The 24,739-nt window shown below is 39.4% G+C and overlaps 1 protein-coding gene across 1 annotated transcript in view; it reads right to left on the bottom strand.

Annotated features, from left to right (window-relative positions):
• Positions 1–24,739, bottom strand: part of trh (trachealess) — a 263,636-nt gene that overhangs the window by 64,613 nt on the left and 174,284 nt on the right. The window lies entirely within an intron of this gene.

Genomic DNA, 24,739 nt, shown 5'->3' with positions numbered 1-24,739 from the left:
CAATACATATTGAGCCCTTCTATTAGTTTTTTCCCTTCCTTTCTTGTGAAGGAGATGTACCACGAGTTTACAATTTTACAAAATTTGTCGTGGTCTGAGACATCAATATCAGAAATCCCAGCGGAAGCAATTTTTTCTTTTACTTCATTGAGCCACAAGCTTCCAGTCTTGTAACTTTTGATGAGTAAGAAGTTCTTCTTCGTAAGCCTTCCGTTGTCCATTCTCAGAAGATGTCCACAAAACTTCAACCACCCACGTCGCATGCTAGAGTTTGCCGTTCCCAACTGTTGGTACAGTTCAGAGTTCGCTTTCAGTCCGTAGGTTCCACCCGAGAGCACTATCGGCTTCCGGAATATACGTCTATCGGCCTTTTCCAGGTCACCATGGCGCCTTTCCTGTTCATCAACGAGTTTCACGCACCATATAAGAACTGGGGTCTGACAACAGTTTTATAATGGCATATTTTGGCGTTCTTCGAAAAGCTCTTCCTGTGGTAACGGTTTTGCGATAGTTGGTATGCTGCGTTGAGTTTGGTACATCTGTCTATGATGGAGGTTTCGTCTCTATCATTGGGGCGGGGCACCCATTCATCATGTTACCGGAATATATTAACTTTTTCAATCTTACTATTTATTTATTTATTTATTTATTTACAATCAATTGGAGCCTTATGGACTGTGACATCAACGTCATTTTCCCTTATAAAGCTGCAGACTGGTTGAGGTATTTATGGTACTTTCCCCACCTTCCCCTCTTCTTCCACCATACTTTTTCTGTAATTCTGTTTGATTCCCTGTTCCTTCTGTGTCTTTAATCAGCCAAAATTTAAGAAGCAGGAAACAAATATATTAAAAAATGTCCAATAAATGAAGCAAGTGGTTGAGTAATGACATATGCACAGCCACAATTTTGAATAATTATTCAGAAAGTTTAATGAGGCCAATGTTAGATCTGAAATGTGTGATTCTGTGATCAACATGTAATATTTTTCATTTTGAAAATATTGCCGCGGTACATATGGTAGGGACTGAGGTAAAAAAACAGTGTTTTAAATGAGAAATTTGTGAAGGTTGTAACATTTACAGTCTCCTTAAGTCCTATAAGGAAGTGTCTGGATGATCATCTTTTATCGTTTTATGTTTTGAGGTCTAATCTTAAATGCTATCGGATGTCCCTTGTGAAGAGAGAGCTGTGGCAGTACGTTTACACATTGCGTTGTCTTATCCCTTTCAGACCTGAAAGAAAACTGGAGGTGTGAATTTTTGTTTGTACGTCAATAACTGACTAACATGCTCCTCAATACACATATTAATAGTTTATTTTACAAAATAAAAACTAACATCCGAAAAACAGGACCCACACAATTGTGCGTATCAAAATTCAAAACCTCGTTGTATCACGTACGATGGTGTAGCTTCAAAATTTACGTTCACTAACCAATGTACACACTTCATTGAATATATTCCGGTATTCAGTAAAGCTTCTAGATTAATATAAACGCAGTAAATAAATACTTACTTTTGGCACTACTGCTGCCTGTCATCTCGCCGATCAACTGTGCTTTTTAAACTCTTCTTCCTTCGCCCTGGCGGTCAAGCGCATACTAAAATCAATTGAAATACACGCCACGTGTCCTGTACAATCATTGCAGTCCGGTGTAGCGCCGAAAAAACATCAAATACCGTCAGGGATAACTAAAATACGAACCCGCACAATTGTGCGTACTCGGTCTGAAAGGGACATTTAAGGGGACAAGCTTCTCCTACATCTCTAATGTTAAACTGCTCAACTTCCTGTGTATTCAGCTCCTAAATCACTGAGTCCAGATTTATTGTTTCCCTTTGTATGACGCATGTTTTATAAAGTTGAATATAACACTGAAATAAGAGTGAACGTTGAATGTTTGTTGTAGGATTTTTTCTTTGAAAGAAAGCAACATTTTTGTAAACTTTTAGAATATTTTCTTATTTACAACGAAAATGTGAAGTTGATGTTAATACATTTATATTGAATGTAAAGAACAGGTGCTGAGTGTACCGAACTTCTGAAGATTACAAACCGAGAGAAAATAATTTGTTGACCGGAATCCTCGTCCAAATTAGGTCGTTTAAACTTTCACTGTGCAGCCAACAGGAAAAATGAATAGTTATTTCAAGAGTTACAGTCTACAAAGTTAACAAAATGCAAGAATGGAAACGGGTGTAACAATGTCCTTATTAAATGAAATCACTTTAATGCACGTGTAATTAGAAAACTCTGACTTCGAGGTTTGTCTCCTGAAAATAGGTATTAGTTGAAGTGACGCTATACACATGGCACTCCATTCAAATTTGCACATCTACACAATGAAGTAAACAGTCATTGGATACAATTCAACTTCCTCGTCACGAACATGCAAGGTGCAATAATGGTGATGTGATGATTCCAAGGCCTGAGGTACGGCTTATGAATGTATATGTAGTGTGCGTCTTATTCATAGAACCTCGCTTATATACTGTATATGACGCGTCTAAGTTCATAGCCGTGCGTACATCATGAGAGACGTGTAATATGAGAATACAAAGTTCAATGGTTCCATCCATGGTCACACGCGAACTTCTGTTCTTCCCCTGAGCGTGATTTCCCCTTATTTTTTTAAACTTGTATCCTCTTCCAGACCCATTTTCCACATGTGAATAGAAATACGTTTTAATATCTGGATATCAATGTAATTTGAATTCCCCAACAATTCAATTTAGAATATAGTCTCGAAGCTTGATCTTTATAACCTGGCAGACGATAAATTTTTGTAATTTGTTTGGATTTTAACTGGGATGCTGATTGTGCACTGATCTCTCTCTCTCTCTCTCTCTCTCTCTCTCTCTATCTATCTATCTATCTATCCATCTAAATGTTTTCATTCCCCTCCCTGAAGAGGAGGGTCGGGCCACCTCAGAACTCCAGTTTTAGGCAGTAATAGTTTAGAATGCAAAATTACTGGGGCGAGTAATAAGTAGAGTCTATCCGCACGACGGTAGTGCTATGAGGTTTGCATAAATATTAGGGGTTCGGCCCATTAGAACCCCTGGAATTTATGTCACCCGCACTACATTACGTTAGAGCGGGTTAGTTGGCAATTCCTACTAACAAAATTATTTAGTAACAAAATTATTGAGTAGGAAATGTCGACTAGCCCGCTCTAACGTAGTGATGTGGGAGTAACATAAATTCTAGGGGGTTCAAATGGGCCAAACTCCTAATGTTTATGCAAACCTCATAGCATTACCGTCGTGCGGATAGACACTACTTGTTACTCGCTTCAGTTAGATTGCATTCTAACCTATTACTGAATAAACATCCGGGCCCTAGTAATAAGTATACGCCTACTATGAGTTTTGCATAAATGTTATTGGTACGGCCGATCACAACTCCCTAGAATTTATGTTACTCGCATTACGTTACGAAAGAACAGGCTAGAACCCACTTAATTTGTATCCTAACCTATTACTGCCTAGAATTCCTGGATCTACTGATAATGTTCCGGAATGACTTCTTAGATGCTTTTTCCAGTACTTAAAAGGACCAATATTTTGCATACCACAGAAAGATTTCTGTCATGGTTTCATGGCATTTCTAGGGTTTTCTTGCTTCCATTACAACTACTTCTCTAGCCATCTAAAACATGGAGGCATTTTAGCCTCGCCCTCAAATGTATGCCACTTACTCGTGACCAACACTTGTTTCATTGACAACCTAAAGATCCTGTACGGCTCTATCTCTCCAGAAAAATCTCAGTCTGCCCACTGGCTTCATCCCCATTGACAGTTCAATGAGGGCTTGGTGTAGTAGGCTATAATTTCATGCAGAACGTTCAGTATATCTTGGGCGTCTGCTCCGGACTAGGGCAGTCACGTCAAATTCACTGTAGGTTGTTCGTATGTCCTGATTGTTGCGCAGTTTTCAGGTGTGTTGTTTTCGTTTAGAGTTCCTAAGGTTTTCCTGAGGACTTTTTTCAAATGTTATGAGTGACTGGCAGCATTTGTTAATTATGACCCAAGCTGGAAATCCATGAACTTACCAGTTAAAAATCGACATTCTTTGTTTGAGATATTTTAAGATGAACATTGCTAAATTAATAATTTGCGAGTTTTTTTAACCTACAGATATTGATGAAGTTCAACAATATATTTTCGACATTTTTTAATGGTTTTGTCAATATAAGTGGACATTAGACAAGAAGCATATAGATCAGTGTTGACTCATTTCTATAATTTGAAGTTCAACATTTGTCTGTAGCAGACAGGATAGCTGGGTGAGTTTCACTGATTTCTCATTAAGGTTGCCGTCGTTCGAATCGCGATCACTGCAAATGAAATTTTTGATATACAACACTTTACTGATGTGCACTGAATTCCAAAAGAAACACTGGGTTTCTGTTTTTTATTTAAGAAAAACTTTAAAGTGTATTTTCAAATTTGTTTAAAATTTGTTTGCGTTCCGTTCAGGAAAGTTAGGCCATATTTTACGTTATCCCATTATTGTCACTTTATATACGTATAATGCTCCTTCTGTGGACAAGTGTTAGAGTAATGGATGCCGGATCCCAATAGCACCAGAGTTATGCCAGAGTGTTGGAATCTTGCTCTGAAAAGTGTTAGTGCTCTTCCATTTCAGCACTGCAAAGGGAAATATTATTTTGAAAAGGATTTGATCTCACAACTCTAAGCATTAGATGATGATCATCCAGTCCCTTCAACGTGAGTCTTAGAGAACCTAAAACACTGCGTCACTCCAAAGTATTTAGGAGGGACAATCGACAGATGTCTTACATAAAAGAAGTATTGCATGAACTGCAAGTCAAAGATGTTCACCAGGAACAATATCCGCAAGAAAGAGGTCGGGTCACAGTGGAGAAGTCATCTTGATACCATCCAAACTTCTGCAATGACACTATGTTATTCTGCGCCATTGTATGCCTGTCCTGTTTGGTATAGTTCCATGCATGCCAAACAGGTAGATATAGCTCTTAATGAAACCTGTAGAATTATAACAGACTGGTTGAAATCCAGTCCTGCTGAATGGATTTACCACCTCGCAGAAATAATCACAACACCTACTTGAACAGTAATAGTTGCCAATAAGGAAGGAAGGAAGGAAGGAAGGAAGGAAGGAAGGAAGGAAGGGAGCGAGGGAGTAAGGAAGGAAGGAAGGAACGAAGGAAGGGAGGGAGGGAGTAAGGAAGGAAGGAGGGAAGGAAGGAAGGAAGGAAGGAAGGAAGGAAGGAAGGAAGGGAGTAAGGAAGGAAGGAAGGAAGGGAGGGAGGGAGGGAGGGAGGGAGGGAGTAAGGAAGGAAGGAAGGAAGGAAGGAAGGAAGGAAGGAAGGGAGGGAGGGAGGGAGGGAGGGAGTAAGGAAGGAAGGAAGGAAGGAAGGAAGGAAGGAAGGAAGGAAGGAAGGAAGGAAAGAAAGTGGATCAGGAAAGAACCCATCCTTTGCATGGGTACGAACAATATCCTCAGCGACTGAAATCAAGGAAGAGTTTCCTCAGAACATGAAAATAACTTAGAACCAGCGCCGAGAAAGTTAGGATACAACTAAGGAAGAATACGACCTACTTTCCCACTAACCGGAGAAGAATTTCGGGAACTTTTCCTCCTGGCTATGACGAGGAATGGCTGATTTGGAAGCCCCTGAATAGACTGAGATCTGGAGTGGGCAGATCAAAGGTAAGAATGATATTCAGTGTGAATGTGGAGAAGTCCAGACCGTACAACATTTGCTGCAATGTCAACTGTGTCCAGCCTCCTGTACTCAAGAAGATCTTCATTGCTCTACAGTAAATGAACTGTTAGTAGCCAAGTTCTGGTCACAAATAATATTTGTATGTGTTTCCGACACGAGAATAAATAAATAAATAAACGGAACTTAAGGAGAGGCTGAAACTATTCACCATGTTAGTTCATATGATTTCAGTTTTGTAGCTAGTCTCTTATATTTTCAAATTTTTAGAAAACATTGGCTGTGTAAATACTTGACTTAAATATTTCTACACAAGCATTTCTCTTGCTCGGTCGGGTAACAATTGCCAGTGCTTCGATATCTGGGGAGAGATTACATGTTAGTGGAAATCGGGAGAGTAATAAAGTCTGGTAGCCTTTCGTCAAAGTCTCCAGCAAACCTATGAATTTCTATCCATTTCCTGGTCAACACACAGAGAGAGGCACTTCAGCTCTAGTGGCTGGTTCCCGTGGCTCCACAGTGTTCCACTTGAGCGCACAATTGCTCGTCGGCCAAGCGTAGTTCCTAACCGGAGTGACACCGATAACTACCCTTCAATGGATCGCGTCCACGACGGAATTTAAACGACTTGCATGCGCCGACAATGGCGACAAGAAGATTGCTTCTCCTGTCCAGCCATCACCTTTTTTTTCTCCTCTCTGTTGACAGAGTCACACTGAGGCGGTGATTTCTACTTAAAAGCGCTCTTTCAATACGCTTCCTTATGAAAATCCAGGAGGCCATGCTTTCGCTACCAAATATCGAGAGCATTTCTGAAGTACTCCTACAACCATATCGCCTTAACTATTCTCTACATACATTAAGCAGACCGGGCTTAATACAGAGCAAATTATATTGCATTTTTGTGGCCCCTATAAAGAGATAATAATTTACCTCATATCAATAAATCTAAGTGGTTTTTCGTGGTTTCCCCACTTCTCCCCCAGGCAAATGCCCGGCTGGTACCTAACTTAAGGCTACGGCCACTTCTTTCCCTCTTTCTTGCCTATCACTTCCAATATTCCCATCCTCCCATACAGTCCCTGTTCACCACAGCAGAGGAGGTCACCTGGGCGAGGTACTGGGCCTCCTTACTAGTTGTATCAAACTCTCACATTCTCAGTCTCCAGGGCACTGACCTTGAGGTGGTAGAGGTGGAATCCCTCACTGAGTCCGACGGAAAACCAACCCTGGAGGGTAAACAGATTAAGAGAGAAAGAAGGAACGATATCAATAAATATTTAATACATGAATGGGTGCTCGCAAAAATGGGATAACCATCATTTTATAGAGAACAGATATATAGCAACTTTTTCAAATGTTATGAAAAAACGTGTGCTACAGAGAGAGAGAGATCTCCCGTCCTCAAATGCGGATGACCATTCAGATCCGAAATACAGTCAGGTTACAATTTAAGTGGAGTTTAAAATCATCAAAAAGTGGAAATTTAACTGTTAGTGCTATTATTATGTTTTTCCAGGGTTTGTGGGCAAGGAATGTTAATCACGTTCTCAGGTGTGGCTGGAAATGAATGATTTGTAGAGAGTCTCTCAGTATCTGTATTACTATTTTTTTCTCTTTCACACAATGGGACTTTCAAATTTTGTAATAAGGTCGGTGTCTGACTAGGGAGGGTGCCCATTTTAATTATTCTGTCTCAATGTAGTGCCCTTAAATTATAGATACCGTTTAATATACTGTGTTAAAATGAAAGGTACTTGGAAAAGTAGGATTTACCTTAGATTTGTGACCAACTTTTATTTTATGATCATACTATACGAAAGAAAGATGTTTTATATACAGTAGACTGTATATAAATTAGCTACAAACTTATTTTGGGATATGGCGTAACTTTTACTCATAGGGCAATCATGAGTCATATGGGTCATATTGTAATGCACTGGAGAGTGATTCCTCAGCAACTTCTTGGCCATTACCAGCTGTCAGCTCTTTGTAATACTGGTCCTTAAGCTTTTCTGGATTTATTGGCATTGCACCCTTCTAGATTGTCGCATCTCAACACCAGCGAGTGATGGCTGACCGCCAACACTGTTCCTTTTGTTAATGTCAACACTAGGGCCCGGATTTTTATACATTAATAGGTTAGAATGCAAAGTTTCTGAAGCGAGCAGCAAGTATAGTCTACCTTCACAACTGTTATGCTATGGGGTTTGCATAAACATTAGGGGTACTGCCCATCAGAACTCCTCTAATATATGTTACTGTTGCTACAGTATGGAAGATCGGGTGGCCGACACTTGCTATTAACCAAATTTAATTTGCAATCTAACATGTCACGGCATGAAAATCCGGGCTTTAGTCATCATAATCATATATCTCAACAATACCATGTGAATATGTGAAAATAATTAAATAGTTTATATTCCTTAAAAATATGCTTGAAACTTTGCTGATATGATGATGATACTTGATCAACTAGCTCTTCGGCCCCTGAAACTTTACTAATTAGTACTCTTGTCTTATTTACAGATACTATTCCCTTTGTTACTTTGTGTAGCAAAGGTTGAGTGCTCACATACTTATTACTTGTCAGTTTTATTACCTGAAATGGCCTCCTTTGTTCTATAGCTCTTTTTACTAAATCCATCTATTCATACGAACGTAAGAAACAGCCCTTTTCTTTCTTTTTACAATTAATCCAAAATTTCTGTCGTAGGAAAGATATGGATGACCAGGAACCGAGACGTTTATACCTTCTGCATAAATAAATGTTAGCTCGATTTTGTAATAACAGAATTAGTCTCAATAAAATTAAAAGCTTTGCATCGCATGACATCACGCAGGATTCCCCTCATGTTAGCCCAACTCATAGAAGATAGTTTGAACCTTCATTTTATTAATTTTTTGATTAGCCCGTTTTTGCAAGAATCCATTCAAATAAAGCAATGAGTAAAGTCTAGGTATATCTGCAACTTCATACTCTTCCACAGTAAAGCAATGTAAACAACATTATTTTTTGTATTATAAATTAAAATTCCTATTTGTTGGCTCTTGCTCTTAAATTCATAGTTTTAGTTCACTTCCTAGTTTCTATTATTACCATCTACATTACGACTGCCATCATCATGTATAATTACAGTACTAACACTGGTTTAAAACCGTTAGTAAATACTTTGTTACATTATGCGCATGTATAACTGAATAATTGTGTCCGACTCGTTGGCTGAATGCTCAGCGGAATGGGCTTCGATTTCCGGCCGGGTCGAAAATTTTAATCGCTTCTGATGAATTCTCCTGGCTCGGGGACTGGGTGCATGTGTCCATCCCAACACTCTCCTCATCATTAGAGCCCGGAATTTTATGCATTAATAGTTCAGAATGCAAACTTACTGAAGCGAGAAGCAAGTATATTCTACCTTCACAACGATTATGCTATCGGGTTTGCATAAAAATTAGGGGTACGGCCCATCAGGACCCCTATAATTTATGTTACGCATGCTACATTATGGAAGAGCGGGTGGCCGACATTTCCTACTAACCAAATTAGTTTGCAATCTAATCTATTACCGCATGAAAATCCGGGCTTTGCTCATCATATTCAGACAACATACCACACTACCAACCACCACAGAAACACGCAATAGTGATTACATCTCTCCGTATATGGTTGGCGTCAGGAAGGGAATTCGGCCTAAAACAGGGCCAAATCTACACGTGCGACGCAGTTCGCTCCCGCGACCCCACAGGCGTGGGAAAAGCGGCAGCAAGAGAAGAAAAGATAACTGAATAATTGTAATGATGTTTTGCTACTGAAGAAAAGAGTATTATTATTTCATATACGACTTTATTTTACAAAGACTTTCATAGGAATAATTTATAATTAACGAAAATGCGCACAATCTGCAAAATACAAAAACTATATTACATTACTCGAGTCCTAGTTTTGTTATTAATATTTGTCTTTTGCCGCAGATATTTGCATGATATCTTTAACAGTGTTCATTGCACAATTCACATACACAATTTGCATTCGGGTGATGACATTTCTTATTTTGTTAGAACTTGTAATGAAAACCGTGTGTTGCATTTCGCGTTATTACGTGTCGAAGCTTGTAATTAGCTTGTTTCCAATCATCCATCATTATGGCGTCCGTTGAATAAAAGTCGTTCCAGATATGGCTGCGTTTTTCTATGATAATTTGGAATGTATTCTCGTAAGCCTCAGTGTTGGGCAGGTGTTTCTGCATTCTGATGTCTTTTATAAAGAAAGAGTCTTTTAGTAAGACATAGCTCAGTCTTGATGGGGCTGTCTTCCCGATAACCAGGGTCGTTTCATTTAGGCGATAATATAATTTTACGTCCATATTTGTTTTCATGTAACGTAATACTATATGTATTTTATATCGTTAGGCATATTTTATAAGAGTTAGGTTGTGCAGTCTGCCGACACTAATTTTGAGTAATAAATGTATAAATTACTTGAAAAATGAAAATATATGCTAACGGTGTTATATTTGAAAAGGAACAACTTAAATAAAATAGAATTTTAATTCTGTTACCATGTGTTTTGGTTTTTAGGTAGTTTAAAAATGTACTACTCAAAATTGTTTTCAGAAGACTGAATAACATAACAGTTAAAAATTAACTGCGTTAAAACTGAAAAATGATAGTTTCAGATATTCAGCTTAAAAGCTCAAACCGTATTAAATATACAAAATGATAGATAGAACATAATAAAACTGAGTTTTCAGTAAAAGAAAATTTAAAATCAAATCAAAACTTCACTTTTAAAAACGATAAAACAGGCCCTAATATAACGGATCATGAGGTCAACTGACTGCTCGTCATCCCGTGGAATGAGGGAAGTGGTACCGGGAAGTTTTAGACTATGGCACAAGATCGGCCAGGTCCACGCCCTCCGTAAGGATGTAAACACCGGGGCGGGGGAGGGCGTATTCTGCCTTGAGTAAGTAGGAGTGCGTATGAGCAATCCGAAAGAGACATAATACCACTACTTCTCTCCGAGAAACTCGAAGGGAAATCTTCCATACCTTAGCAGTTCCTGTAATCATTCTCAGATTCTTTGAAAGAGGGGTGGCCTGCCTCTCCACTTCCCAAAGAAACATCAACAAATGTCTCAGCTGAGAACGAATATCACTGGCTTGGAACCTTGTATGGCAATGTGATCGTTTCACGCTATATCCATGTGGCTTGGAAACGTGGACTCCTAGCCAACTAAAATTGTTATTTACTTCAGTCATGATTACGAATAACATTTCAATCATGATTTAAATTTTTAGCTGAGTGACGAGTCAGTTAAAAGGAGAAATTGATTACTCCCAGCACTGTTGTGTTTGCTGACACGAAGCTCTCCGATTTGCGCGGGCGTTGAGCAGACGGGAGGCAAAGCGATGGTGTGATGACGCCACGCTATTGTAGACAATAGGCAATATACGAACAGTAATGAATGATTCACCATTTACCTCGCTACCTGACTGGAATGTTCTAGTGAGCAGAATACCAAGCAACACTGCAGCCCATACTGTACAACTCTGACCGTGAGCGCACACATGGGAAATCCACTGCGACTGCTGACATAATTCTTCACTCAAGTATGTAGAACTTTGGGATTTGTGATCGTTATAGCCCGGATTTTTATGCGGTAATAGGTTAGAATGCAAACTGACTGAAATGAGTAAGAAATATAGCCTGTCGTGCACAACGGTTATGATATGGGTGTTGCATACGCAGTAGGTGTACGGCCCATCAGAACCCCTAGAATTTATGTTACTCTCGTTACATAATGGAGGAACGGGCTAGTCAATACTTGCTAATAACTAGAACTAGAAATTTTCGGTGCTGCACGTTAATAATTTTTTTACTATGACGATATTTTTTGGTTGCACCTTTCTGCCCCTTAAACTCAACGTCAATACCTTTTAGCAATTTCTACCACCTGATGTTTTTACTTCTTTGCTGCGTGTTATTTCGTTAAAATCCCACAAAGGAAAACAGAACATACGTGGCTTTATCTACTTTATCTACTTTTCATCCGCCAACCATTTTCAGGGTGATATCACATTAATTTTGCTTCAGCGCAGTGATGTTAGGCGAAAGCTTTCAGATTAAGTTGAGGATCAATGAACTACCCTTAGGCATAGGTCTACAAGTCAGTTTGCGTTTTATCGCGCTGCAGTTCGAAAGCTTTCCAAGAGTAAGAAAAGGGGGAATGTGAAGTTGAATTAACAATTAGCAATCCCACCAATCAGTATCACTGACTACTGTAAATTTAAACTGTTATAAATTTTGAGTCCTACATGTGTCGATGAGACGTGAACCACAGTATAAAAAGTGCTTTGGGACTGTTTTAGCAGTCTTTTTAATACATATGTGAAATTGTGTCCTAATTGCCTTTTGTACAGTTTGTAATGAATACATACATTTTAAATTTGCATATTTTGGACACCTTTAAAACTAAATTAGTGCACCTTTTAAGCACCCTTCTGATCCAAATTTTGCACCTAAAATTTCTAGCTCTACTAGTAACCATATTAGTTTGCATTCTAACCAGTTATTGCTTAAATATCAGGGATATAGCGATCATAAATGTGAAGCCATTTAGAAGCACAGAAATGTGTACTAATTTGCACAACGCTCTGATTAGGCCAAAGCTAGAAAAATTAGTGATTGTGGTGCCGTAAAACAAAACATACTCATGGCGATCTTTACAGGGGTAATATATTATCCAGGTTGGTAAGAAACGTTACAGATCTCTGTACATGGTTATGAGTAGGGCCCGGATGTTAATGCAGTAATAGGTTAGAATGCAAACTAATTTGTTTAGTAGGCAGTGTCGGCCACCCGCTCTTCCATGGTGTAGCAACAGTAACATAAATTTTAGGGGTTCTGATGGGCCGTACCCCTAAAATTTATGCAAACCCCACAGCATAATCGTTGTGAAGGTAGACTCTACTTGTCACTCGCTTCAGTAAGTTTGCAATCTAACCTATTACTACATAAACATCCAGGCCCTAGTTATGAGAGTATTTAGGGGTTGTATTAAGGATGTAAAGGAGAGGTCAGGAAAGTCTCTGGTAGGACCCCAATTAGAATATGATTCCAGTGCCTGGGACTCATACCAAGACTACTTGATACGAGAAATGGAAATGAACCTAAGGAAAGCTGCACGATGTGTTCTGGGTGATTTCCGACAAAACCGCAATGTTACAGAAGTGTTGAAAAGTTTAGCTGGGAAGACTTGGGAGTAGAATATATTATATTATGAAAATAAAGTTGGATTTGCAAATTGAGATAAGTATTCATTATAAAGAGAAATATGTTAGATACATTTGCAAGTTCTTTGAAAACATTAAGAATAAACTAGGCAAAAACTGATAGGGAATCTGCCAACTGGCTGACAACCCTAAATGCAAATCATTGATGACTGATGAGGGTATTTAGAGGTTGTAGTAAAGATGCAAAGGAGAGGGCATATAAGTCTCTGGTAAGACCCCAACTGGAGTATGGTTCCAGTGTATGGGACCCTCACTAGGATTACTTGATTCAATAACTGGAACAATTCCAAAGGAAAGCAGCTCCATTTATTCTGGGTGATTTCAGATAAAAAGAGTAGCGTTACACAAATTTTGAAGAGTTTTGGCTGGGAATACTTGGGAGAAAGGATTCGAGCTGCTCGATTGAGTGGTATATTCCGAGCTGTCAGTGGAGAGGATGGGGTGAGAGGACAACAGTAGACGAATAAGTTTGAGTAGTGACTTTAAAAGAAGGAAAGGTCTCAATATGAAGATAAAGTTGGACTTAAAGAGGACAAATTTGGGTCAAATATTCATTTATACGAATAGGAGTTAGGGTTTGGAATAACTTACCAAGAGAGATGTTCAATAAATTTCAAATTTCTCTGCAAAAGGAAGGGCTTGGAAAATAATAGATCGGGAATCTGACACCTGGACTACTGCCTAAATGCAGATCAGAAGCGATTGATCATAAATGTTAAGGACTGTTAGATAATCTGTGCAGGGTCACGGGTGAATCGTCCCGGGTTAAAGAATTTTATAGTGTATGGTGAATTCCTCAGGTAAAGTGATTCGATGTGATGTTAGTTTTAATGCACAGAACACATCACATCTCACCACACTGCCAGCCGCCAAAGAGACGCGCTACAGTGAACATATCCGTCAATATAGAGTTGGTGCTGAGAAGGACATCCTGTCGTAAAACTAGGGCAAATCCATATGTAGTGAATGACGCAGAAATGAGAAAATGCCAGGAAGAAGAACAAATAGGAAGAAAACAAATACGGTACAATGAAGTATACGAGAAAAGAAAAACAAAATATAAGACTTCAAGATCATTTTTTGGAAATAATCTGATTTTGTTTAGTGTCCTTTTATGTTTCATAAAAATATTGAAGAAACGTGTTAGGGAAAAAGAGTATCACTTTAAGAAGTGTTTACTGAATATCCATTCTTCGTTTTGCAATGGTGTCACATACTCTGTAGTTTATATGCACTGTAACCTGGTGTGGGTTACGTGTAAAGAATTAGTGATCTAGTGGAAGAAAGAAGAAATAAACGAGTATTTCTGTTGCCCTACATCTCTGTGTGGTCATAGGTAAGGCACGTAGGCAGCCAGTCGGACAGTGGTGCGCGTGAGGCAGCCCAGTTGACCCGAAGCACCTAACTCCTTCTTCACTTGGAACATTCCTCGGCGTGGTCCTCAACTCTACGAGACTAGAATAGTGAATGGCAGCGTGTAACCACAGCAACGCTTTTGTCTCTGTGAAGTCGCTCCTTACAAACTCAGCCATCAGCGGAACACAAAATGTAACAAGGGTAAGCACAAAAATAAAATATATCTACAGTCAACCTGAAAAGGAGCTCATGGTATTGCATAAATACGTACAACTGTACCGATAGACATAATGTTTGTTGTGGGTATGTACAGGATTCTTATATTCGTGGGAGGAGAATATTTTCTTAATAATTAAAGCCTGGATTTTTATGCTGATGATACAATTGTATTTGCTGATACTATCCAAGTGCTACAATCACTAATGGATAGAATTGTAAGAGTCAGCAGCCAATACGGGCTTGAAATAAACACCGCAAAGACAAAACTCATGGTTATAAGTAAGGAAAATATTTCCGGTATAAACTTGGTTATAAATCAAAAGAGTATAGAAAGGGTAAAACAATATACATACCTTGGAACCATAATAAATGAAGACTGGGATTGCTCACAAGAAGTCAAGGTACGCATTGGAAAAGCAAGAAGTGTGTTCCAGAAAATGAGTAATGTGTTTAAAAGCCACAATCTAATTTTAGGGACTAAAATCAGACTTCTGCACTGTTATGTATTTTCTGTTCTTTTATATGGTGTAGAGACATGGACCTTAAATAAAAACACAGAGAAGAAGCTGGAGGCCTTTGAAACATGGCTTTATAGGCGGATCCTAAGAATATCTTGGACCCAGAGAATTACAAACGTGGAAGTAATGAGAAGGATGAACACAACACCTCAGTTGATCAAGATAGTGAAATGCCGAAAGCTGCAGTATCTGGGACATATAATGCGCAACACAGATAGATACAACCTACTCCAAAAAATACTCCAGGGGAAAATCAACAGCAAAAGAGGTCCTGGAAGAAGAAGAATATCTTGGCTTGACAATCTTAGAGGCTGGTGCAATATGTCATCAGTTGAACTGTTCCGCTCTGCCACAAACAAGACGAAAATAGCCATCATGATCGCCAACATCCGAAACGGATAGGCACCGAAAGAAGAAGAAGAACAGGTTAGGTTGCAAACTAATTTGGTTAGTAGGATGTGTCGGCCACCCGCTCTTCCATGATGTAGGAAGAGTAACATAAATTGCAGGAGTCCTGATGGGCCGTACCCCTAATGTTTCTGCAAACTTCATAGCATAATCGTTGTAAAGGTAGACTATACTTGCTACTCGCTTCAGTAAGTTTGCATTCTAACCTATTAATGCATCAAAATCCGGGCTCTATTAATAATTAACTAGAGGACCCCTGTTGCTCCGCAGCTATCGTTATATTGCAGAAGGAATGAATTTTTAAATGTCAAAACGTCATTTAAAATTTTATGTTGATTCGAGATGAAATGCAGAGTGCAGCATGTCGTTGCAAGAGTTACCATCAATACTTATTTAATAATAATTCAGGAAAAGGGACTCGAAACACAAGCCAAAGAAATTAGATGCCAAAAGATGGATCTAACGCAAAATATCTTCAGCAAAATTGTATCTCCAAGCACACAAAACTAGGACATTACAATACAACCTTTAAACGAGAATGGTTTAACCGGTCAAAAACGCTAATTTTGAAAAGGAAAGCAGACATTGAAAGCATTGAGAAAAAGGAGCGCAAAATCATAAAATAATTCTAGGCTCAAAACTCACCGACGGACAATACCAAGTCAGAGGCAGACAAGAATTCAAACAATACACAAATACTCACGGTGACACCACAAAACTCAGGTTAAGATTTTATGGACTCGTTAAAAAATGCGCCCAGACAGACTTACAAAAATAATGTCAAATTCTACGAAAAAAGAATAAAGTCAAAACCGATCCAATGAAGTGGATTGGCGAAATCAAGACTGATCTGAAACAGGCAGGAATTACATGTCCAGAACCGGGTAATCTTCAGATCCAAAATTCACAGTTAGCAAGTTGACCAAGAGGAAAGACCTGAACAACTTGGTCTTAGGAAAGGAAGGAAGGAAGGAAGGAAGGAAGGAAGGAAGGAAGGAAGGAAGGAAGGAAGGAAGGAAGGAAGGAAGGAAGGAAGGAAGGAAGGAAGGAAGGAAGCCCACAGTAAGAGAATGAAAGTACTATGGGCACAAACAAAGGAAGGAAAACGTACGCCTCTTAAGTACTCTGCGTAGTCCTAATGGTCTTATTCGCAAATATATACAACTTTTACATCAGAAAATGTTTGGGGCTGTACGTTAATTAAGACCACGGCTGATACCTTGCCAATCCTAGCTCTTTACCATCCCTCCGACGTCGAAAACCTTCGATATGTTAGGGCGATGTTATACAAGTAACAAACAAATAACAAAACAAATAGAAATTCCAGCCATCAAAAGTTGTTGTACGTAATGGCATGGCCTGATGCAGATAAGAGAAGTATACTTTCAAACTAAACTCATGTGAATGACATTCAGCCCGTATAGCACTAGCATCATCAGTCTCTTTTTTTAGTAAATAGGAAAGAAAACGAGAGCGTCTTTTATTGCTCTGTGATTCAACAATACGCTTCATGTTTTTTACATTTCACGTAACGGCGCAAGTCATGTCATACTTCACTTCACCGAAATGGAGGATTGCACCAGACCACATCACTTTGCAACAAAGACAGGCATTGAAAGAATAAATCAGTGCAGGCAAGTCATTACTAAATCAGGGATAACATAACATAAATTGAGCACATATGCTGGAAATTTGCATTCAGCAAAGAATGTTATGCTCATGGCCAAAAATTGTAGACAAACATCACTATCACATACTTTTTGTACTAACCATTTTCTAACAGCAAATCTCTAAATTACGAAACTATTTTTGACATAAATATGTCTTATGACTGGAGGTCTTCTGAACATTTGCGTCACTAGGTTACCTAGCAACCGTGCGGACTGTGATGTGAAGTGGCCATGACTGAGAGACATCTAGACGGCTCTTTTATCAAAGAGGCCTCATCTCACACTTGTCCACTCCCCATTCCATACAGATGTCTCCCGAAAACGATTCGTTAGGTGCAAATAAATAAATAGTTTTCAATTTGAGTTTCATTTATTAAAATGCATATTTATGACCATTTGATTTCCCCAAAGGAAACTTTGACACAATTTCATATTCGTGAGAGGAATTTGGAATTTATAAACGGCCTTTTGAATTCATATTATTCGTAAAATATATAATAATCGGCACTGCTTCCGTACTGCCGTAGTGTATGTGAGAAAACCGTAGAAACTAGAGATAATCTGTAATAGTTGGCACCTCTGTAATAATAATAATTATGTGTTTAGGTCCTAACAACTTTCACGCTCTTAGGAGACGCCGAGGTGCCGGAATTTTGCCTCTCAGAAGTTATTTTAGGTGCCGGTAAATCTAACGACACGAGGCTGAAGCAACTTCAAATATCATCGAACAGAGCCGGGATCGAACCTGCTAACTTTGTTTTGTTTTGTTTGGGTTAGCACAGGGTGTCCAAGAAGTAACTCTGTAGTGCAGTGTAGAGGCAATTTAGGAGTGACACGGTGGTAGTACAATTGATTTCACTAACTACTTTTGCAGCTTTTAGACACTCCAGAAGTTTGTTCCACAGCAGTTCTTTAACGTGTGGATATCAGTAACACGACGACGCTGGCGTATTTGAATACCTTCAAATACCTCTGGACTGAGCCACGTTCAAGCTTGTGCTCAAGAGGTCAGCACTCAGCTGTCTAAGTTATTCAGCCAACAAACTGAATATTGAATATTAATTATTTTTTTGCTATTTGCTTTACGTCGCACCGACACAGATAGGTCTTACGGAGACGATGGGACAGGAAAGCGCTAGGAGTGGGAAGGAAGCGGCCGTGACCTTAATTAAGGTGGTGTGAAAATGGGAAACCACGGGAAACCATTTTCAGGGCTGCCGACAGTGGGGTTCGAACCTACTATCTTCCGAATACTGGATACTGGCCGCACTTAAGCGACTGCAGCTATCGAGTTCGGTGAATATTAAATATATACGTTTCCAACAAAGACGTTATCTTGACCGCTTAATAAAACTGCCTAGAAGTCGATTATAGCAATGGGCGGTGAATCTTCTGTTCTCTGTTCTGGTTTTCTAAAACGATCCGATTTATTGCAAAAATAATCATTTATGTAGACGAGACAACTGACTATGTTTAGCTGGAAGTTTGCATTCCACTTCTGGTGTGTTCGGAACTGAAAATCAACAGCCCTTACAAGAGTTTCCTATTTTCACACCGGAAAAATGTCAGGATTAGCTGTGTATCGTATGGCTCTTAGTACCGGGATATGTTCGGCTCTCCTTGTGCAGCTATTTCTATCTGACGCGCATAGGCGACCTGCGCGTCTGGATATTAGATGATGATAACAATGAGGTAGGGAGGTAGTGAAACCCAGTGTCGGCACGGAGCCTACTTCTATCAGGGTCTGCTCAAAGCTTAACGTCTCCATCCGACGTACGAATCACCATCAACAGCATCATATATACTCACTCCATATGGACACTGCGGAAAGGTTTGGAACTGAATCCAGGCTTTTGGCACGCAATCTAGTGATTAGAAATTGTATACCACTCTTCCGACCAACATTCTGATGGTGAAATTACGTTTCGACCAACAGGACTCGAACCGCCTAACTACGGAACATATAGACTTGACGCCTTAACTATACTTTTTTCTTACATGTTGCTTTACGTCGCACCGACACAGGTAGGTCTTATGGAGACCATGGGACATGAAAGGGCTAAGATAATAATAATAATAATAATAATAATAATAATAATAATAATAATAATAATAATAATAATAATAATGTTATTAGCTTTACGTCCCACTAACTACTTTTTAAGGTCTTCGGAGACGCCGAGGTGCCGGAATTTAGTCCCGCAGGAGTTCTTTTACGTGCCAGTAAATCTACCGACACGGGGCTGTCGTATTTGAGCACCTTCAAATACCTCCGGACTGAGCCAGGATCGAACCTGCCAAGTTGGGGTTAGAAGGGCAGCGCCTTAACCGTTTGAGCCACTCAGCCCGGCAAAGGGCTAAGAGTGGAAAGGAAGCGGCCCGGGCCTTAATTAAAGTACAGTCCCAGAATTTGCCTGGTGTGAACATTGGAAATCACGGAAAACCATCTTCAGGACTGCCGACCGTGAGGTTCGAACCCACTATCTCCCAAATACTGGATACTGGCTGCACTTAAGCGACTGCAGCTATCGAGCTCGGTGCATTTCATTTCCATGGTTGGTTTTTTCCCCGGACTCAGCGACGGATCCCACCTCTACCACCTCAAGGTCAGTGTCCTGGAGCGTGAGGCATTTAGTCGGGAAGGAGGAGTAGTACCTCGTCCAGGCAACCCCACCTGCTATGCTGAACAGGGGCCTTGGTGCGGATGGGAAGCCTGGAAGGGATAGACAAGGAGGAGGGAAGGAAGCGGCCGTCGCCGTAAGTTACGTACCATCCAGGAATTTGCCTGGATGAGAAGTGGGAAACCACGGAAAACCACTTATAGGTTGGATGAGATGGGGATCGAACCCCCTATACTCAATTGACCTCCCGAGGCTGAGTGGACCCCGTTCCAGTCTCGTACCACTTTTCAAATTTTGTGGCAGAGTTAGGAATCGAAACCGGACTTGCAGGGGTGGCAGCTAATCACACTAACCACTACACCACAGAGACGGACTCTATATGGTAATTAAAGCATAACAAACTTGCTTTTAAATTATAGAGGAGAGTCGTATAATATGGAATACCATTTACTTTTGGCAGTATAACTTCTTACCGAAATCAGTTATGAAATATAAATAAATGTGGTTTGAAAATTCAAATAATTAGCCAAGATTCTCTATATTTTTAAATTGTAAATTGTTAATGTCTTCAGGTCAAAATTATTTCTATAAAAAAGTTGCACTCGGTGGGTAATACGGAATAGTCGGCTAATATGGAATAGTAGGGTAAATAATATGTAAATTAAAATACAGCTTCAATAAATTATTTCAGTTATATTTAAGGAACGTTCTTACAGGTGGACGTACAGAATTTTTAAAAAATCGAAAGAATAAAATTGGTAATTAACTTAAATGATAATCTGTATATACTAATTATTCAGAGTTTTCTTTTTACAGTCACTTGTTCATTCAGTGACAAAAGTCACAGATGCAGAAACTGAGATCTATATGTAGTTACATGTTATAATATATCAGGATTAATGCAATTAATTTTAATTAATTTTAAACGTCATTTTACTTTGAAACTAAAACAGTATTCCATATATCCCGACACACCATGTTTGAATTAAAGGATTCGTCATGCCATAAACTTTGCACAACAAGGAATCTACACTGGTGTAGCAATATAAGCAACTCTCGTACAATATCTAACATTGGATTTCCCAGGACTAAACTCAGTATTGGTAATTAATACAAGCTTTAAAAGAATTATCTGCAAAAGTTTTTCAAATATGAAAAACAAATATTCTTGCTCCACGCACTAACCTCACTCATGATCATGTCGAAACTGAATACAAAACATCATGAGAACATGTATCGTAATTCGACGAGTTTCCACCTGAGAGAAGTACCTTACAGGCAAGATATTGTGGTATTACATATTGCCCGACTATTCCATATTACCCGATTCTCCTCTACCTAGAAAAATTGGAGGGTCGCTGAATCTGCTAGCAAAAGGGAATACATTCTATGATGGCCTGAAATTCTTGAACAGCGCTGTACAATGGGGGTGGAGAGACAGTTAATATGTTCTCGTTAAGATCTTGGTTTAAATCAAACAGGCAATTAGGAGTACAATTATTATACGTATTTCTGTAAACAAGATATTAACTTGTGCTACGTATCGATGCGGAACTGGATGTTAACCAAAGGGAACACAACTCGTGGGACGTGATCCCGCCACGGCCCATTGCGCCGGTCGATATTGGCATGCACCGCACTGCGGGCTCAAGGACACTGTGGAGCTCCCGTGTAAACACCACTACTACTGCCCTTTGGCAGGTCTTTACTATCGAACACCAATTATCCATTCGGTGATGCTTCCGAATTCCCTCACGCTTACAAGGCCCGTGGGACAGAACGATTTTGAATGGTAGAGTAGCATCCACCGACCGCAGGCGTCAAGGTCCAGGGAGAGCGAGTTATCACGTTCCGTTTTGCCCATGACATTGCAATTCTGAAGGAAAACGAAGAAGCCTCAAGGAGATGGAAATCATCAACGTGCGTTGGTCCTCCCCTACCTGTTATAAGAGGTGACTAAAAGGGGCCCCAGTGACTTTGAACTTTGGAGCGTGGGTTGGCGACCTCGGGAGTACTTAGCTGAGTCCCGGCATTACTTCGACTTACTTGTGCCGGGGGAATCACTTTTATCTATCCTGTCCGACCTCCCTTCGTCAACTCTTGTTCTTTACCGTCCCCAACGGTATTAGGTTCCCGAGGCCTAGAGAGTCTTTGATTTTCACGCCCTTCGTGGCCCTTGTCTTCCTTTGGCCAATGTATTCATTTTTCGAAGTGTCGGATCCCTTCCATTTTTTCCCTCTGATTAGTGTTATATAGAGGACGGTTGTCTAGTTGTACTTCCTCTTAAAACAGTAACCACCACCAACACAGGGAAAGGTTAACCTACCTGTTCGGAGAGTAGGGTACTCAGGTTGTATGCATTATGTGGTAAAATGTCTTGTTTGGAATATTTTCTCACTTTATAAATTTAATTCTGATACTATATGCCTTTGCTGGCAGGACCTAGTGTTTACAGTGCACTATGCCTTCTGGTATGGGCTAGAGTAATTTTGTTACTTTCATTGATCTGTCTCTATCTTATCCTTGGCTTTGACAATATGAAAGTGACTGAGGTATGAGTGATGCTAGTAATGCCAATCCTTATGCAGCCAGTTCATGCTATGAATGGTATGAAAATGTTGCTCATAGGGTCGGATGGTGTATGCATTCAATGGGCTTGGCAGACTGATATGTAAGAGCAACTTCTGGCTCGGTGAGGAAAGCAACGGAAAACTACATCACTTCTCATTTCACTAGTACGCCTCTTCAGTGATGCCTAGGCTATCTATGACAGCTGATGGCAGAGCTGTTGAAGATCCCACCAGCGTTAGCGCTGACGGACTGAACATACTTCAAATTATAAAGAATGGAGAGTGTATAGAGGGCAATCGAGGGCAGAAACAAGGGGTTCTTGATAAAACCAAATAGCTGTTTAAAAGAAATTATTTTGTTGGTTTCTTTTGTTCCAGAAATGTCTATCCAATGCTTCTACCTTCTTCCAACGTTTTTCTCTTACAAGGAAAGGCCAGTACCTGCGCCCAAACGATTTCAACGAGCTTCAGTGTTCCTGTTGGGGACATTCAACAGTGAATCTTGTAGAATTGTTTAAGTCAATGCGTTTCGCTTTCGAAAAATTAAAGTCAAATGTCATGACGCAGGACTGCTTCGGATCATGTGGAGGTGATGTAACACTAATAAGTGAACACATTTTACTTAAGCATGTCACGTCTACAACCTAATATTTTCCGAAAAAAGTTGATAAATCCCCGATTCCAATGAAACGCATATATATAGTCTCTACTTGGAAAGTTACACCGAAATCAACCGGAGCCATCGTACTTGTCTGTGAACTTCGATGACGTCAGTTGGAGTCTCATCGCAGCTATATTTACTATGTTACTTTAATAACATTTTATTATACTTGATTTAGACACAAACTCTTAAGTTTCTTGTAATGTGTTATAAAAATGTATTTAATTTCAAAATTTCGCCTTGTTTGAAATAATAGTTTATAATCAATTAAAATGCCTTCATAATTATCCAGGTTGGGCTAGTCATATCTTTTAAACCTATGATTTACGGATTTTTTCGTTGGGGGTACACTGAACTTTTATCCATGACTGAGGGTTGCAATCTCATAAAAGTTTGGGAACCTCTACTATAATGCTTTGCAGGTCTCACCACAGATTTGTAGAGCTTTGCTTTCTTCCTGCAACTGACCTTATCACACAGTTCTCCACTCAATTTCTTCCAGTTCATCCATTCATTATTTACCCAGTGCTGTATCCTCCATCACTTTGTAGGTATGAACCCAGATATTTAAACTTCCTGACCAATGGTAGTTCTTCTTATGCTTACTTCGTACATATATATTCTGTTTTCACCCTGCTGATCCTCATTAATTTTTCTTCCAGAGCTTTCTTAGACTCTTGAAGATTATCTTGTAGTTTCTCTCGAGAAAAATTGAGACTATCCCTCTTTAAATAGTCATGATGATATATTTCTGTGCGTTAAATCAATGTAAAAAGATACGACTCAACGGACTGAGTTCGTAACACTAAGGTTTAAATCTTAGACACATTTTCATTTTTTACTCGCAAACTGTCGTTCAACTTGAGGAATACATGCATACTCACAAATTTTCACTTTAACAAGTTTCAAATCTATTTCATATTTGTAATTTGGCTAATAATTTGAGTGACTACATCGTCGCTTCAGTGATGAACATTATCTGCTCTGCCAATATAAGAACTAACGGATTTCGTTATTAAAGGGGAGAAAATAATAAAAGAGGTTAATTTGAGTGGGTGTGGCATTGGATCAAGGAGCAAAAATCACGATACTGTCGTGCGGGAATATAAAGCGAAGCAAATTTTGAATGTTATTAATTTTGTTTCCGTCTGTAAAAAATATATGGCCAATTTCCCTCTTAATGGATAAGAATGGAAAAACATTACAATTTAGATCGTACGTTCCGATCTTGATCTCGAAATTCGCGGAGTGTCTGTAAATATGAAAAGGAAACGAATGGTGGTGAAACGATTAAGATCTAGTGGATGACAGATGTCCTGTATATGATTCTACAGACACTTTGGTTCACTGGATTACTACTTGCTTAATTGTTGCTGTAATATGGAAATGGACGTTAAAAGTTATCAAAGTACAGGATACAGAGACTTATAATTCCTCTCCAAAAGAGATCCTGCAGTTTGACTTTCCACAACAATCGAGGAAGGAAAGGATGCAGTCCTACTGTTTCTAGCCGGTAGCGTTCAATATAACCTTTCTGGATATAAGCAACCAATGTTCCTCACCCTGACTGTTTTCCTGGATCATCTGAGGAAGGAACGATGGGAATTTTACCGACACCGAAAGCTTCACGCAGACTTTGGTCGCCATTTATATTAATTTTGATCTTCACCAGCATAATGTATGTCCTGCAATCATGGTACATTTG

The sequence above is a fragment of the Anabrus simplex genome, chromosome 13 (assembly GCF_040414725.1).
Source record: "Anabrus simplex isolate iqAnaSimp1 chromosome 13, ASM4041472v1, whole genome shotgun sequence".
NCBI classification, from domain to species: Eukaryota; Metazoa; Arthropoda; class Insecta; order Orthoptera; family Tettigoniidae; genus Anabrus; species Anabrus simplex.
Note: the sequence above shows the minus strand (reverse complement) of the source record. Positions and strands in the feature narration are given on the sequence as shown.